This window comes from Camellia sinensis, chromosome 3 (genome assembly GCF_055761805.1).
Source record: "Camellia sinensis isolate YWXY chromosome 3, ASM5576180v1, whole genome shotgun sequence".
NCBI lineage: Eukaryota > Viridiplantae > Streptophyta > Magnoliopsida > Ericales > Theaceae > Camellia > Camellia sinensis.
The window spans coordinates 122,493,722-122,510,894 of record NC_138963.1 but is presented as its reverse complement, the minus strand read 5'-3'; positions in this window follow the sequence as shown (position 1 = coordinate 122,510,894).

The following is a 17,173-nucleotide window of genomic DNA, read 5'->3' as shown; positions in this document are numbered from 1 at the left end:
ACGAGGGATGGTGGTTTGATTGGATGCGCAGCCTGTCCGCAGACCGCATTGCTTGGCGGTGCCCTTGGCTCAATCTACCGGCAATGGGCTACAGCATGTCCCGACAGATCGGGATTCAATTGATTGGTCTGACTCACTGTGTGTTCTACTTTCCGTTCTGGTTCCAGCGCCAGTTTGACCACGACCAGATTTGCCCGCCAGAGGGGATAGAGTATCCAACTGCCTTTCCGTTTCGAGGTACGCAGCTTGTTCGGCAGGCCACAGCGTGGAGGACAAGAGAACTCCTGGCCCCCGCTCCTACTTTCAGTTGTACTTTGTCTGATGAGTGCATAGATTGGCTTGATGAGAAGGCACAGATCGGGCCTAGCTTGGCACCGAGGGTTTCGGCCAGCTCTGAGAGGGGGCGCAGGAACACCTGACTTGGCTATGCCCCGGATTTATAGCTTTATTAGTACTTTCAAGTTTTCCTTATGAATGTAATAAACAGCAACTTTAATTTGTATGCAAGAGCAAGAGGACTCTGTACTGAAATCAATGAACTTTGAAGGTTATGGTATTGAAAATTTCCCGTTTTGGTCTAGAGATGGTCTTAGTTGTAAAAAGATTAATTTGAACAAAGTCAACTTTTATCAAAACTTTTCAAAACTATTTTCGATATGGATCAAAACTGGACACGCCTGAAATCTGTCACTGAGATGCACAACCCTGGATCCCTGCAACTGGAAAGTTGCCCCTAGTCTGAATAGCGCCACAGCACTGCACAGCAACGGAAAGTTGCCCCTAGTCTGAAGAGCACTGCATCGGAGATCATAACCGAACTCTTGAATGCTGAATAGACAAAGATGGCCGAGATGATCAAAGGGACAAAGTTGATCGGGGAAAAGTTTATGGCTGAACTTCAGGATGAAGCTGCCTACGTATCCCAAAGATGGGAATCAAGCCTTACGTAGTTCAGGCTTGGGTTCACTCGAGTATTTTCGCTCTCCTTTTACGCTCTAACTTCTGCCAAGGCCACCCTTTGTGGGTTTTCAACCTTGCGAGCTTAGTTTTTATATTTTTCAATTTTTTCAATGCTCTAACTTTTGCCTAGGTCACCCTTCGGGTTTTCGGCCTAGCGAGCCTCTCAGCGGTAATATTTCTTCAACTTGTCCATGTTAATCGGTTGGGAGAACTCTAGGCCATCTAGATCCATCAGAACCATAGCTCCACCCGACCAGATAGCTTTGATGATGTAAGGACCAGTCCAATTGGGTCTGAACTTGCCCCTTGGGTCGTGGATGGGAGCTCGGTTGTCCTTGAGCACCAAATCTCCTTCCTTTAGATTCCTGGACTTGACTATCTTGTTGAAAGCCCAGGCAATTCTGCGCTGATAACCTTGAACATGGTACAGTGCTTTCAGTCTTCTCTTATCAAAGACCATGAGTTCCTCAAACCTGCTCTGCTGCCAATCTGCTTCGGCTATTTGACACTCAGCTAATACTCGCAAAGACGGAACCTCAATTTCAATAGGTAGAACGGCCTCCATCCCATACACCAATGAATACGGAGTCGCTCTGGTAGAAGTCCTAATTGAAGTCTTGTAGCCCCACAGAGCTAATGGCAGCTTATCTGGCCAATCCCGGTAGGTTTCCACCATCTTCTGCAGTATGTGTTTGATATTCTTGTTGGCGGCCTCGACCGCTCCGTTGGTTTGCGGCCGGTATGTGGATGACTTGTGAAAAGCCACGTTGTATTTCTCCAATAAGTCAATCACTTCCTTCTTGAAGTGGGAACCGTTATCCAAAATAATCTCGTTTGGGACCCCGTCGCGACAGATGATGTTGTTTCTGATAAACTTTGCAACGTGCGACGCCTTCAACACGGCATATGATTGGGCCTCGACCCACTTTGTAATGTAATCTATCGCAACCAGGATGAACTCATGCCCATTCGACCTCTTTGGAGTGACAGCCCCGATCACATTAATTCCCCAAACTGAAAATGGCCATGGTGAAGTCATGTTGTACAGCTTCGACGGCGAGATGTTCATGCGGTTTCCGTGGATTTGACACTTATGGCATCGCCGAACAAAACCGATACAATCCTCCTCCATGGTGGACCAGTAGTAACCCTGTCTGAGGATCTTCCGTGCTTGCATTACTCCGTTCATATGTGCACCGCATTCTCCTCCGTGGATGGCCTCCATCAGGCGTTTTGATTCCTCAGCTTCTACACATAGCTTGTGCATTCCCAGGTGACCTCTCTTATACAATTTGCCTCCACAGATGATGAACTGAACGGCCATTCTTCTGATTGCCCTTTTATCCTTGGCATTTAACCCTGACGGGTATGCTTCCTTCTCCAAGAAATTCCAAATGTCGTAATACCAGGGGTTTTCGTCTCGAACCTCATCTATAGCAGCAATTGACTCATAGCCTGGTGCAAATTTCTGGTCAATGATGACGGGACGTATCCGGACTCCGGACGGGATGTCTATCATAGAAGATGGAGTTGCTAAAGAATCTGCGAACCTGTTGTTTTCTCTTAGTAGATGAGCAAAATTTAGCTTCTCAAACCGAGGAATTAACAAGTCTAAGGTTCAGTGATACATCATCATCTTTTCTTCTTTGACTTTCCAGTCTCCTTTTGCTTGAGACACAACAAGGTTCGAGTCCCTGATGACGTCCAACCGTCTTGCTCCTAGTTCCAGGGCTGCTTCTAGACCAGCAATGCATGCCTCATATTCTGCTTCGTTGTTTGAGACTTTGAATCGGAGTTTGAATGCTAGAGGGATACGAGAGTTATCGGGTGCTATTAGCAACACCCCTATCCCATACCCGTACTGGTTTGACGCTCCGTCAAAGTACATCGTCCAAGTTTCATCTTCGTTGTGCCAAATGGCCTCGTCTGGGAATAAGTACGCAACTGCTTCACCCCCTTCCACTGGATGATCAGCTAAGAACTCTGTCACTGCTCTTCCTTTGACTGACTTGCGCGTCACATATTTTAAATCGAATTCGGAAAGCAACAGCAACCAACGAGCTAGCCTACCTGTAAGTGCCGATTTCTCGAAAAGATATTTGATGGGATCGAGTCGTGAAACCAACATTACGAAGTGAGCTAACAAGTAGTGCCGCAGCTTCCTGGTAGCCCATACCAAAGCTAAGCAGGCCTTCTCCAACGGTGTGTAGCGAGTCTCATATTCTAGCATCTTCTTGCTCAGATAGTAGATGGCTTTTTCCACCTTGTCCTCTGATTCTTGCGCGAGCATACAGCCCATTGTAGTCTCAGTCACTGAAAGGTATAATATCAATGGTCTCCCCGGCTCTGGTGGTGACAACACAGGCGGGTTCTGTAAGTATTCCTTGATCTGTTCAAAAGCAGCTTGGCATCGGCCGTCCCATTGGAATTTCTTTCCTTTCTTCAGGAGACCAAAAAGTGGTTCACAAGTCGAGGTTAATTTTGAGATAAACCGTCTTATGAATTGCACTTTACCCAGAAAGCCTCGCACCTCCTTTTCTGTCCTTGGTGGTGGCATTTCTAGGATGGCCTTGATTTTGGAAGGGTCGACTTCGATACCTCTCTGTGTAATAAGAAATCCCAGTATTTTCCCTGCTTTGACACCGAACGTACACTTCTGAGGATTCAGCCGCAACCGGAATTCTCTGATCCTTTGAAAGAACTTTTGCAAGGCAGTGTAGTGGGCCTCCCTTTCTTTGGACTTGACAATCATGTCGTCCACGTACACCTCAACCTCTTTGTGGATCATGTCATGCAATATTGTGGTCGCGGCCCATTGATATGTAGCTCCAGCATTCTTCAACCCAAACGGCATCACTCTGTAGCAGTATGTCCCCCACGGGGTGGTGAATACAGTCTTTTTCTGGTCTTCAGGTGCCATCACTATCTGATTGTAACCAGAGAAGCCATCCATAAACGAAAGCAGAGCATGCCCTGTCGTGAAATCCACCAACTCATCAATATGTGGCAAGGGGAAGTCGTCCTTTGGACTAGCTCTGTTCAAATCCCTGAAATCCACGCATACTCGGATTCTGCCATCTTTCTTCGGCACTGGAACAATGTTGGCCAACCAAGTCGGGTATTCGGATACCAGCAGGAAGCCTGCATCGATTTGTTTGGTGACCTCTTCCTTAATCTTGATGGCCCAGTCTGGACGAATCCTTCTGAGTTTCTGTTTGCAAGGTCGGGCCTCGGGGTTAAGAGGGATCTGGTGCTGTACAATCTCAGGATCGATTCCAGGCATGTCTTCATAGGACCACGCGAAAACATCTTTGAAATCTTTTAATAAAGCGACTAAGCGCTCGCATTCCTCCGAAGACAACGTGGACCCGATCTGGACCAGCCGCGGGTCCTTCTCAGTACCAATATTCACAGTAGTGATTTCATCAACTAAAGGTTTAACAAATCTTTCCTGCTCTTGATCAATTAATCGTTGCAAAACCGGAGGAATTTCTCCCTCGTCGTTTTCGTCAAAATTTTGAAAGTCCTGATTTAAGCAATATATCAAAGGCACAGAAAAGTACTCGGAAACCACATCCACTTTATCCTCATTAAGTACTTCCAAACCGTCTGATTCTTCTGTTACAACAGACTCAAAGGAGAAAGAAAAAGACGACTTGGACAGGACTGTGGCATCCGAGTTATCACCCCCAGGAATACCGGACTCAGACTCAGTCGAGCTGGAACTTGATTCCAACTCACAAGACTCGGTGGAATCAGATTCCGGCTCACTACCTGACCCGGCGCTGCTTGATAAAAATCCCTCTTCGTATTGCCAAACGAGAGAGGGTGCGATGGATGCATCCAAAATAGTTGATGGTAGGCCCGCAGCCGTTTCATTCCTGATCATGGACACCGAGAAGTTATCCCCCAAGCACTTTTGTTCGATCGGAGGATCTGAAAGTAGACATGCCAGTGCTACCCCCATTTCAAGTTCGGTGTCCTCAGACTCCATTTCCCCACTATGCTCATCCTCGACTGTCGGGTCTGTCTGCTCTTTGGCAACATCGTCCCCAGGTAATTGTAGGTCAAAGAAAATCTCGAATCCAGGTACGCGCTTCCTCTCCGTGTTCAACCACGGTTCTGGAAAACCACAGAATGGAAAATCTTCTCCCTCCCGGATGAAGCGTCCATTCAGGGTACCCTGGATGGGGCGGTGTATCAATTCAAAAGGCTTCCCCATCTGTTTCGCTCTGGCTCTTCCAGCCATTTCCTTTCCTTTCCTTACCCAATCCTCCTTGGTGGGTAGATAACCCAGGCCAAATGTATGAGGGTTATGTGGCACTTCGGCCAATGCTGCGACGCCTTTCCGGCCGCTCTTTCCCAATCCCATCCCAGGGATATGTTGAAGCTTGTTCATGAGGTGTACCGCTTGAGCACTGACATATGCCCCCTCGTTAGCAGCCATGATGTTTTGTACAACCCGAGCCTCAGCAAGGGTGAAACCTGATATAAACACGTCCTCCATGCCGTGCTCAATTTCTAAGACTGGTGTAGATACTTCTGGAGGTGGGTGGATCGATGAATTTCTAAAAACAATGGCTACTCCCTTTTCATAGGGGTATTTCACCATCTGATGCAGAGTGGACGAGACGGCCTTCACTCGATGCAGCCATGGCCTCCCCAAAAGCAGGTTGAAAGTTGCCGGCACCTCTAAGACATGGAAATCTATCTCATGCTGTCTTGGCCCAACTTTAGTCTGAATTTTCACCGTCCCCATGACTTCTCGGCTTGTGTTGTCATATGCCTGAATCACCTGGGCCATTGGTACGAAGTCCGCAGTTTTCAAACCAATTGCATAGGCAGTCCTTGCTGGACATACATTGATGGCGGACCCTGTGTCGACAAGCACCACGGGTATCCATTTGTTTCTGCACTCCACGGAGATGTAGAGTGGCTTGTTGTGGTTCGCACCCTCAGGTGGCAGTTCTTTGTCAGAAAAGGTCAACATCGGGGTAGCTCTTCCCGAAAAAACTAAGCCTACTAGCTGTTCTGGCGTGGTGTCTATAGAAAGCTTGGCCTTGTCTATGGCCGATAAGACAGCTTGTCGATGTACTCGCGATGCCATAAGCAGTCCCCAGATGGAGATGTCTGCTTGTATATTTTTTAACTGTTTTACTACAGCCTCTTCTTCGACTTGCTTCTCTTTCTGTCTCTCAGCTTCCTTCTTTCCCAGATGCCTCAGGCTGGTCTAGGTGCGGGGGCTTGAAATACCATCCGCTTCTCGTCATGTGGTCGATTTCTCCAAGGTACCAGGTGTCATCGGGTTGGTTGCTCCCCCAATCTTCGTTTGTGTGGGCAAGACATAGATCATCGTCCTCCCACCACATTCCATCAGCAACTGACAGACACCTGTCTGGCTCTGGTATGACCGTTTTCGTACTCGCGGTACCTTCCATCCCTATGCTCGCAGCATGCTCTGTTCCTGGGCACACAGCAGTTTCAGTCCCCACATGGGCCTTTGCCTTTCTAATTCTCGCAGGATCTTTAAATCTTTCTTGTTCCAACCGTATCAACACAGCTGGCTGCTCAATAATTCATGTATTCAGAATGCTCCAATCCCGAGCGAAATTCTTAACACCGGAGCTCCCCGGCGACGCATTCTGATTTTTGACTCCCTTGACTGTCACCGACATTCGTGCCACTGCTGGACCCTGTCCTGGTTGGAACTCTTCTACCACATCCGGTTGATCATCCAACCACCAATAGCCTCTGCTGATTCCTCATAATCAAACCAGTTGACTGCTGCATCCCCTGGATCTTGGTCATTGTAAAACTGGAGATTGACGAGGTCCTCTTCCACAGCCCTTAAATCATCTGTTCCCTGTCCCAGACTATCCCCATGGATCACACACAGTTCTCCCCCTGTTGGCAATTCCACATCTGGCCCATCCTAGCCTATTGATCAAATGTAGTCACCCGGACTATATGTCTTCTCAACACGACTCCCAGATTCTGCAGACTCTGACTCAACAACCTTTTTCTCCTTTGGGATCTCCTCTCTCCTGTTCTCGCTAGTCACCACCGTTGGCTTAGGTCGGGTCATGGAGATGTCCATCATGCACAAGTTGGTGCAGTTGGGAAGGAATACCTCCGGCTTAGGCAGGTGGGAAGGAGTGATATAGATGCTAGGATCGTAAGGCACGACCCCAGTTTGGATGAAGTTGGTCCTTTTAGACGGTGGAGCTTGATTATGTGTAGGGAGAGGGTTTGTTGTAACATTGGGTTTCTCGGGAGGCAGAATCACCCCGTTATCGATGAGATCTTGAATCTCATGACGTAATCGGAAGCACAGATCGGTGTCATGACCGTGCTGTAGGTGAAATGCGCAATATTTGGCTGGGTTGTGGGTAGGGGGAAGTCTTTCTGGTAAGGGTCGCGGTTCTAGGGGCTTCAAATGCCCTTTTCTGATTAAAACCCCCAGAGCTTTGGATAAGGGCATATACAATGGAGCGAAGGTTCTTGTGTTTTTGGGCGGGTATTTGGCTGTTTGGGTATGGCTTCCGGACACGCTGGAGAATGGCGCAGCTGCCATGGTTCTTGGAGGGGGGTTGGTGGTGACCATGCTCACTTTGGAGGCTCTTGTAGTTGTAGTTCCGCTCGGGCCTGCGTTAGTGTTGCAGTTGAAAGTTCTTCGGGGTTGTTCCCGGTCATTAACAATTAAGCCTTGCTTTAAGGCATCCTCAATCTGCACCCCCATTTCATGTAGATCAGAAAAGGTAGGGAAGGGGAGTACAATCATCTTTTGCATCAACTTCGGCTGAAGATTGCGCACAATCATCTGAATCTGGTCTTTGTCTGTAGGCCTTAGGGTCATCATCGAAGCCTTGGTCCTCCATCTAGTCACGAATTCTGAGAAGCTCTCTTTAGGCTCTTGCCTTGTTGTCTCGAGATCACGGGTTGTAATCTCGATTTGTGTATTGTATGAGTATTGCGTAATGAAGGCCTCGGCCATCTCGTCCAGGTTTCTCTTGACATCATCTTCTAATTTGGCATACCATATGGCCGCCACACCCGACAGGGTTCGGCCGAACAGAGACAGCTTCTGAAGTTTGCTGAGGCCTATTGGCCTTAAGATGTCTGAAAACAGTCTCAGGTGCACCATGAGGTCCCTAGACCCATCAAATCGATCAATGTGCGGCATTTTGAATCTGTCAGGCAGCGTCACAGCTGCGTCGGTATATCCATCTTCGATGTCAGGGATGGTCTTGACTCCCTGGGATCTCTTGAATAGCTTTTCGAGTTTGCTCAACTTTAATGCTGTGGGATCTGTTTCGAACTCAAAGGGAGAGTCCGGTAGGTTGGTGGGTGTTTTGGATAACTGGGGTTGGATTTGGGGTAGGATCGGGGGTAGAGGTGGACCCGTGGGAACGTCCGCATCATTATGAACATTAGCTGTTTCCCCGGGGGTTGGAATTCCTGGCGGGGGAGGAACTTGCTACGAAGCAGATGCTCCGATTTGCTGCTGTAACCTCACGATTAACCCTGCTTGTTCGTTCATAACCGTGGCCTGCTACTTGGCGAACTCTGCCTGTCAGACAGCATCCTGCTGCATCATATGTTCCCTTCCTGTGGGAGAAGCAGAATCCTGATCCCTACTGTACACAGGTGGGGTAGACAAAGCCCTCTGTACTGACTGCTGGACTGATACCCTCTGCCTAGCAGTCCTCCGTCTAATAACCGAGGGTAGAGAGTGGTACACTGGTTGTCCGTCTACCAGATCCTCAGATCGATGGAGTCGACGACCTCAAATCCAGAGTGCTTGGGGAATATCTACTGGGTCAGAAGCAATTGTGCTCGACTACCTAGTAAAAAGAAAAATAAAGCATATAAATAAACAGACAATTGGACAGCATACCGACGTAAAATAAACACAACACACAGCTGGGTATCACAACAAATTGCCAACAAGCTGAATGTACTGTTCCTTAATCACTGTTCACTATTTCCAAATCGTTGCCCCAAAGTCTGAATCTGATACCCGTAGATGACTGATTCCCAACAACACTGATGCCCGCAGGCCTGACACTCAGACTTGCGAACTGATATGTACGTTCCCTGTAGAGATGCACTCTAAAAGCACATAGCAAGTAAAGAGAGCCAAAACACCCCTATGGAGGGGTAGGGTTTCCCTGTCCTATTTTTGTCAAGAGCTAGGGTTTCACTATGCACGCAGCAGTTTTCAAACAACCTAACATCGGGTAAGCAACCTGTCCTAGTTTGGAATGGTCACTATGAATTCCGATATGCACTAGGTCGAATGGTTGAAAAGGGTGCCCCGGTAAAATCGGGGTTTGTGTTCCCATACTGTTAGAGCCCACAACCGGTCAGCCTTGTGGCATGCTTTGACAAAGTCAAGCCTCCGGCAAACCGTTCAGGAATGGCAGATGGCAAACACGGTGTCCTAGGCGCACCAATGCACATGCAATGCAAAGAGACACATAAATGAAATCAAAACAGGATATCACGAGTTCGAGTCAAGCTCTCAAAATCTCCAACAGAGTCGCCAGAAACTGTAGACGTCCCCAAACGCCCCGGGAGGAATGAGGTCCCGTTCTGTTCGTTTTGCGGGTCTATTACAGTTCAGGACTCTCAAATTGTCACGGTCCTTAATCTGAACCAAAGAGTCCAAATCTGGCAAATCGTTTTGAGAAACAGATTTTTGAAAAGAAATACCAAACATGGACTGCTTTGCCAGATACTGAGTCGCCACCTAAATATGTTTTATGGGGGAATTTAGGAAACCCTGACTCGGTGCCAAAGGCCACGTGTCCATCATCACCAAAGTAGCCTCGGCTTGGGAGCTTGGGTACGATTGGGGAAGGTCAGCTATGAGCACCCCCTCTCGCCCGATCCGAAGATCGGCCTCTACTAACCATGATATCCAGTTTTGAAAATATTATGTGTTCTTATTCCATTTATTAGCCTAGAATTACTATGTTATGCGCGCAGCAAACAAGTATAGACCAAATTGCCTAAATTGGAACAAAACATTTCATGCTTGTTTTGAAAATGGTTTGCTACTCGCAAGTAGGTTGAAATGTAGGTTTTGCCACTCTCGAGTGGGCTTTAGAAAATATGGTTTTGCTACTATCTAGTGGGCTTAAAACTCACAGTTTTAATGCATTATCCCAATTTAGGTAATTCAACCTCCATCCACAGGCATTCAAGCAGTTATATCACATAAGCAGCTCGCCTCATGGTAATCATGCTGTTATGGCAACACTCACACGCATGCGGTATGCTAAAGCATAAATGCTTACCGAGTACTCTAAGCCAAAACAGAAACTAGTTAGTAATCATATGCATGATCCTAGTTTAAGATGGCTACTGCAACACATGCGAAATGCAACTAGAAATGGGCTTGGCTGTTCTAAACATGGCATGTGAAATGCTATAACTAACACGTATTCAATTTGGAATTGAAACACAATGCAGTTAGCATGATGTGCCGAGCCTGGTGTATGCAAGACAAATGTATGAATGCACGCATGCATAGCATAAGATATGCTAATTTAAAAATGCCCTAGTCTACTATCACAAGCGGGTAAATAAAAGGGAAGAAAGACGTAGGGTTGGAAGACATACACACACTCACGCACCCTTATTACACAATTGCCCTCGCTCGGAGGGCCCGAAAGAATAATACAGTCTGAATAAATAATGCTGAATTAATTATTACAGAATTTCTAATTAATTAAAAAATTAAATGCAGAAAGAAGGTGGCCACAGCCCTGCCTCGGGATGCGTGAATGATGCATGCTCGACTCGTCTTGCCCGAAAATCCGTACCATGCCACTGTTGCCTCTGTTAACACTGTCTTGCTCCTCCAAGGACTGCCAAAGTCCAAGGATATGCTCTTTGGATGCTGGGGGGTATCACCGACCAAGAAGAAACGCCACCGACCGGAGGAGATGATCACCGGCCACTGAATAAGATATCGGCCAAACATGTTTTTCCGGTTGGCACCCAACTCTGCCGGCCGGCCAATTCTTCCTGCTGAAACCTGCAGCTGGCAGCAGCAGAGGGCAAGCAGTGTATGGCATGTAATTTTCAGGCAAATGTATGCATGGCCACACCCCCTATCATGCAATGGACTCGAGGGAGCATGGCCCTCGACCCTCGGGCCATCAATCACGCATTTCAATGCAAGATGGCCCAAAAGCCAAGTGTGCAACTTTGATATCGAATGAAATGCAAGCATACAAAACACATCAAAGGGCCCTAACCCCTATCATGGTTGATCAAGAGGCAAGGGATGCATGCTCAATAAAATGCAACTTAGGCATGGAGGCTAAGTATGCAACATGAACATGCAAATGAGCAATGTATACTAGGCACGCAACCTAAACATGTAAGCAAACATGGCACGCAACAACATGCGGTGATGGACTTAAACTAATATAGATAGCTCGCAAGCATGCCAAAATCAGTGGACATAAAAATGAAAATGAGGCAACCAAGATGCATGCAAACATGCACAATGCAATGGCCCCGAGTCTAAGGCACAAAACATAACTCCACAAAGGCATTGAAAGGATGAATTATGGCATACAATGGCATATGTTCCAGCACTGAAGTATGATGCTAAATAGCCCCGAAATATGAAAAAATGGCACCCGATGCATGAGATGAACCCCGAAACTCGAAACTAGGCACACAGAATGACTTATAGCTATACAAAGCATGCATTATTTGATCATGAAGCATGAAGACAGAACCAAGGCAATCCCAAAATATGAACATTTCCAGTTCAAAGCATGGCCAAAAGATGCTAGCATGGTGGACTAAAATAGCATGCAACTTTGACTAGCAAACGTGGTTTACATGGCAAGTGTGTGAAGCACATGGAGTCTCACCAAAAAAGAAAAAATCAGTGAATAAAACATATGAAAATAGGCCCAAATAACCACTTAAATGAAGCCAACACATGCAAAAATGATGAGCTCCTTTAGAGGGCTATACAAGGGATTCTTAAGCACATACAAGATGGATACTTAGCATAGCCAAATCAACTCTGAAAATCAAATATGATAGTCCCAAAACTCACCAAATTGAACCTAGAAAGTGACTTCGAAGCATGCAAGGTAGGGTCTCTTTGGAAGGCCAAAAAGGCCACCAAACAAGAGAAGGAGAGAGGGGGTCACCCCCCTCTAATCTTGGCTCTCAAAATAGTGTTCCAGCCACTAAAAATCCGCTGGATTTAAGTGGCTAGAAGGCCAAAACAAGGCCAATGCAAATGCTCACATGTATGGCTCAAAACATAAAGAAATAAGGCATGCAAGGAAGGAGATGACCTCAAAAAAGAAAATTCCCTTGATCAAAAATCAAGAGGGCCTCAAAAAAAAACTTTTTTCAGTTTATAACAAATCTCAAAAACAAACACAAATAGGGCTAAACTATCATGCAAAGATGGCCGTAAAAGAGAGAATAGAGACAAGGGACAGAATCTGGCCTCAAACAATGAAGAGCCCATCAACAAAGTTTAAGAGAGGCTCAAAATAAGGCACTTTACAGTTCGGCTTGAAGCCCAGAAATGCTTACAAGCAGGGCTAACATATCATGCAAGAAATAGCCATAAAAGAGGGATAAAGGGAAAGGGGTAGCAGGTGGCTTCAAACAGAGAAAAACCCTTGATCAAACATGAAGATAAGCTCAAAATATGACTATTTATAGTTTGGGTCGGAGCCCAAAAATGTAAGAAAAAGGAGCTAAAATATAGAGCAAAATAGTGCAAAAAAGGGGAACATAGGAGCTTACCCTTGTAGAACAACAACACAGCAGCTTTTGGTCCAAGAAAATGAGTTTCTAGCCTCTGGAAATCAGCCTCAAGTTGTTGGAATGGAGTATGGAGGTTGTAGGCTATGAGTGCTAGTGTAAAAGGGGGGGGGGAAGAACCTTAGGGTTTGAAGGGTTTGGAAGAGAGAGATAGGGAGAGAGTTGAGAATTTTTTAGAGATGAAAATGTTTTTCTTCTTTCAAGTTGTATCTCTCTTTCTCTTCCTTCTCTTCTTGTTTTAGAGAGCTTGATTGATATAGATATATCAATCTACAGCCCCCCTCAGAACTCCTACGTCCAGGCATGGGCTGGGGTATGGCCTGGAATGACAGCTGCTAGCTGTCTACAGAAATATCTGTTGAAAACCACACTTGGCCGGCCGGCCATCAAAGTGGTCGACCGGCAGTCAAATTAGCTGGCCGGCCATCACATTTGGCCGATTGAAAATCAAGGCGGCCGGTGAGCAGGAGACTTGGTCGACAGGCTCCCCCCTTCTCTCAGGAACACATCCACAAGCTTTTGGTGCAAAACCAGACACAAAGCAATCGAGCCGAGAGATTTTGAGGCAAGGTGTGCAACCGAGGCCTCCGGGAACTCAAGACAAACACAAACAAGGAGGATCACCGAGTGTTCAAATGGTGACGTCCAAGTCTTGAGGACGGTCAAAAATGGGGTGTCTACACCAGCCCTGCCAACACCTACCCCTGAAGACTCTACCAGCACCTTCTGAGACATACACCATCTATCTCCTTGCCACACGAAAAGGCACTAAGTATTTAACACCCAAGATATCAACAAGCAGCACCAATAGATAGTAGCACCAGGTCGCAAAAACAACAGATAGGAACACCAGATAGCAGCATCAGGACTGTTGAAATTGGTGTTGTAAACATGAAATTGGGCGAATATTGAACTAGATGGTAGAGTTGAGTATGTAATACCTCTCACTTTTGGAAATTTTGAATAAACTATCTATCTTGAGATCGAATATTTGTTTAGAAATAACTGTATTAGGCTATCGGTGGAGAATAGCTATGGTTGTTGTAGAAATTGCATGAGGATTAGGTGAATTAAAACTAATCAATCGTTGGTTGTCATTGATTATGATCATGTTTGAAACACATTGAATATGTATGATTGTTTGGGAGGAGAAATGGGGTGTACTCCATGTATGATTATGTTTTTTTAAAATACATTGTATATGTATGATTGTTTGGGAGAAAAAATGGGATGTACTCCATTGTTTAGGAAGAGAAAGGAGATAGACTCCATTGAAATTAAGTTGGCCAGAATATCCTGAGTGAAAGTCCCGAAATTATAGATGGGTGCCGATCCCACGGACGAAATATCCGTAAAATGGCAGATTGAAGTATTTGTGTGTTAATTGTGATTGGAAAACCATTGAGTTGTAGTCTCAGTTGGGTTGTTGAAAGATAATGAAATTAACTCACAAATTGAGAAGAATAATGAATTTGAAAATGGATTAAAGGGAAATGGATTAAGATTTGAATTTGGTATCCTATGATTATACAAATTTGTGAATATTTTATCACAGGCATTGTACATGCACATTGTACTTATATCTTCGTTAAATCTCATATACTGTGTTAGATTATTCATGCTGGGCTTTGGCTCATCCTATTTGGGGAAAACATTTTCAGGTGTTGGTGACATGACTTCGCCAAGGCAATAGCTGGGAGGGACTTTTGGGAGCAAGAGCTTCTTTTGTTGTATTCTCTTTTGCATAGCCTAGGGCTTTACTTGTATGAGCTAGCCTCACTTTCGTTGTAACAAAGCCAAGACTTGAAAAGATATAAGCCTATAAGGCATTTATTTGTGTTAAACTTTTTTGTACTATTAACTCTAAGAAATGAAAGAATATTACACTCTGATTTATGCAGTTAATTGCATATATTCTTGGTTGGATTTATGGTTTATTTTGGGGACGTTACAAATTCTCATATTAGGCCTTTACTTTCAAATGCTTACATTCACTACAGTTAATGGATTCAGTAATAAAGTCATTTTTTATTTTTTTTGTCGGGATATGATTTTATGTGTATGTATAAGAATCATTACACCCACATGTCTTTTAATATTATAGTAAGAGATAGTTTGGTGAGCTACGTACATGTGTAGAGGGAATTGTTTTTTTTTTTAGGTCTTGAGTTTTATTTTATTTATTTATTTATTTATTTTTTGTCTTGAGATCAAATAGCAGGTTTACCTTGACATAATTATAAGGTAGTGATTTTTTTTTTCTTTTTCGACTTGAGAAACAAACAACAGATTTATCTTGACATAGTTATAAGGTAGTGATGAGTCGTAGGGCTTCATTTGTTTGTTTGGCCGAGCGTCGTTATTTGTGAAGGGCAACGCCCTCTCAATTATTGTAAACCTTGGGGCATTTTGATTGTAAATAATATGTTACTTTTAATGTAATAGACAGAGAGTGGGTTTATGGTGTCCATCAATTGTATTTTTTTGTACAGTCCAAATAGTACAGTCCAAATGATACAGTCCGAATATAAACAAATTCCTAATTAATTTACAAATTAACTAAGAAAGCTATAAACTGGCATGCAAGCCAGGAACTGCCTTGACTCTGATGAATGATGCATGCCTGGGCTGCCTTGCGCGGAAATCCACTGGGATGCCCCAATTAGCCTCAGTTTTGCAATTATTCTTGGAAAGCGCACCGAGCTCCGGAAGGTTGCTGATTCTTGAGTTGCTGCAACAGAGAGCAGGAAAGGGGCATAGCAATGTATTTTCACAGATATATGCATGCCTCGATCCTCGTGCCACCAATCACGCATCTCGATGCATGATGGCCGAGGAGTCAAATTGTGCAACTCAATATAGAATGCATGCACATGAAAACAAAACTAAGACCTAACGCCATCATAGATAATCCGGAGTGTTGGTGACTGGGAATTGAGACACGTTCCGTCACTTGGAGTACGAAACGTACCTCGTTTCCCGTGCTCGGGCTAACTCCTATCCCAAACACGATGCAAGATGCATGATATGCATGAATGCAACTAATATACAACCTAGCATGCACAATGCTATGAAATGGCATACACGCTGCACGAGGTAATATACAACCGAGCATACACAATGTTATGGATGAAATGGCATACGCAATGCAATAATGGGCTTACACCAACATGAGAGAGCCTCAGCCACACTCACATAGGAGGCCATCAGATGAAAACAAGACGACTCGAAATGCGTGCACGCGTGCACGCAAACCGAGGACCGACCCTCAGGCACCGAAATGCCACTCTAATGAGACATGGCAAAGACATGGAATATGATATGCAAATATGCAAAAATCAGTAGCAAAATGAGGGGAAAAACAACCCCGAAAGATGGCAAAATAGCACCCGATGCATGAAATGGTCCCGAAATGCAAGATTTAGGCACATGAAATGGCTTGTAGCTACATCAAGCATGCATTATTTGATCATGACATGTGAAGACAGATTCAAGGCAGTCCCAAAATAAGCATGTTTACAGTTTTAAGTAAGACCAAACAGAAAACACAAATAGGAAAAAATTAGCATGCAAAAATAGCCCTAAATGTGAGATTATGAAGCAAGTCACAGCTTCTGGCCCCAAACAGCTGAGGGTCCTTCTTCAATGTTGAAGAGGGACCCAAAATATGATATTTTACAGTTCTGAAAAGAGCCCAAAAACAAACACAAGTATGGCTAAGCTCTCATGCAAGAAATGGGCCAAAAGATGGACAAACAAGCAAGTGAAGGTTTCTGGCCTTAGACACAAGAGGGTCCTTCAACGAAGTTGAATAGGGACCCAAAACATGGCATTTTACAGTTGATGGCCGGACCCAAAACAGTATGTATACAAGCCAAAAATCCTATGCAAAATATGGCCAAAAAGAGAGATATAACACAAAGTATATGGAGGATGCCTCAAACAGTGAAAGACCCTCAATGAAACATGAAGAGGAGGCCAAAATAAGACTGTTTTCAGTTCTGAAAATTGCCCAAAAACAGAAGCACAATAGGCTAACAAATCATGCAAAAATGGAGCCAAAAGAGAGATATAAAGGCAAGTGATGAATGAAAGCCTCAAAGAGCAATTAGCCCTTCAACAATGTTGAAGAAGGACTCAAAATAAGCAACTTTTCAGTTCATGAGAGAGCTCAAAATAGTTTATACACAGGCCAAAAGTATTACACAAGAAAATGGCATACAAGAGGGATAATGAAGTAAGTGCACCAAGGAGGCCTGAAACAGTGAGAGGCCCTTAATGAAACATGAAAAATGGCTCAAAATAAGCTTAACTTCAGTTAGGGTCGGAGCCCAAAACAGTAAGCAAGAATGACTTATGTATTGAACAAAATATGGACCAAAAGGGGGGAAATGGA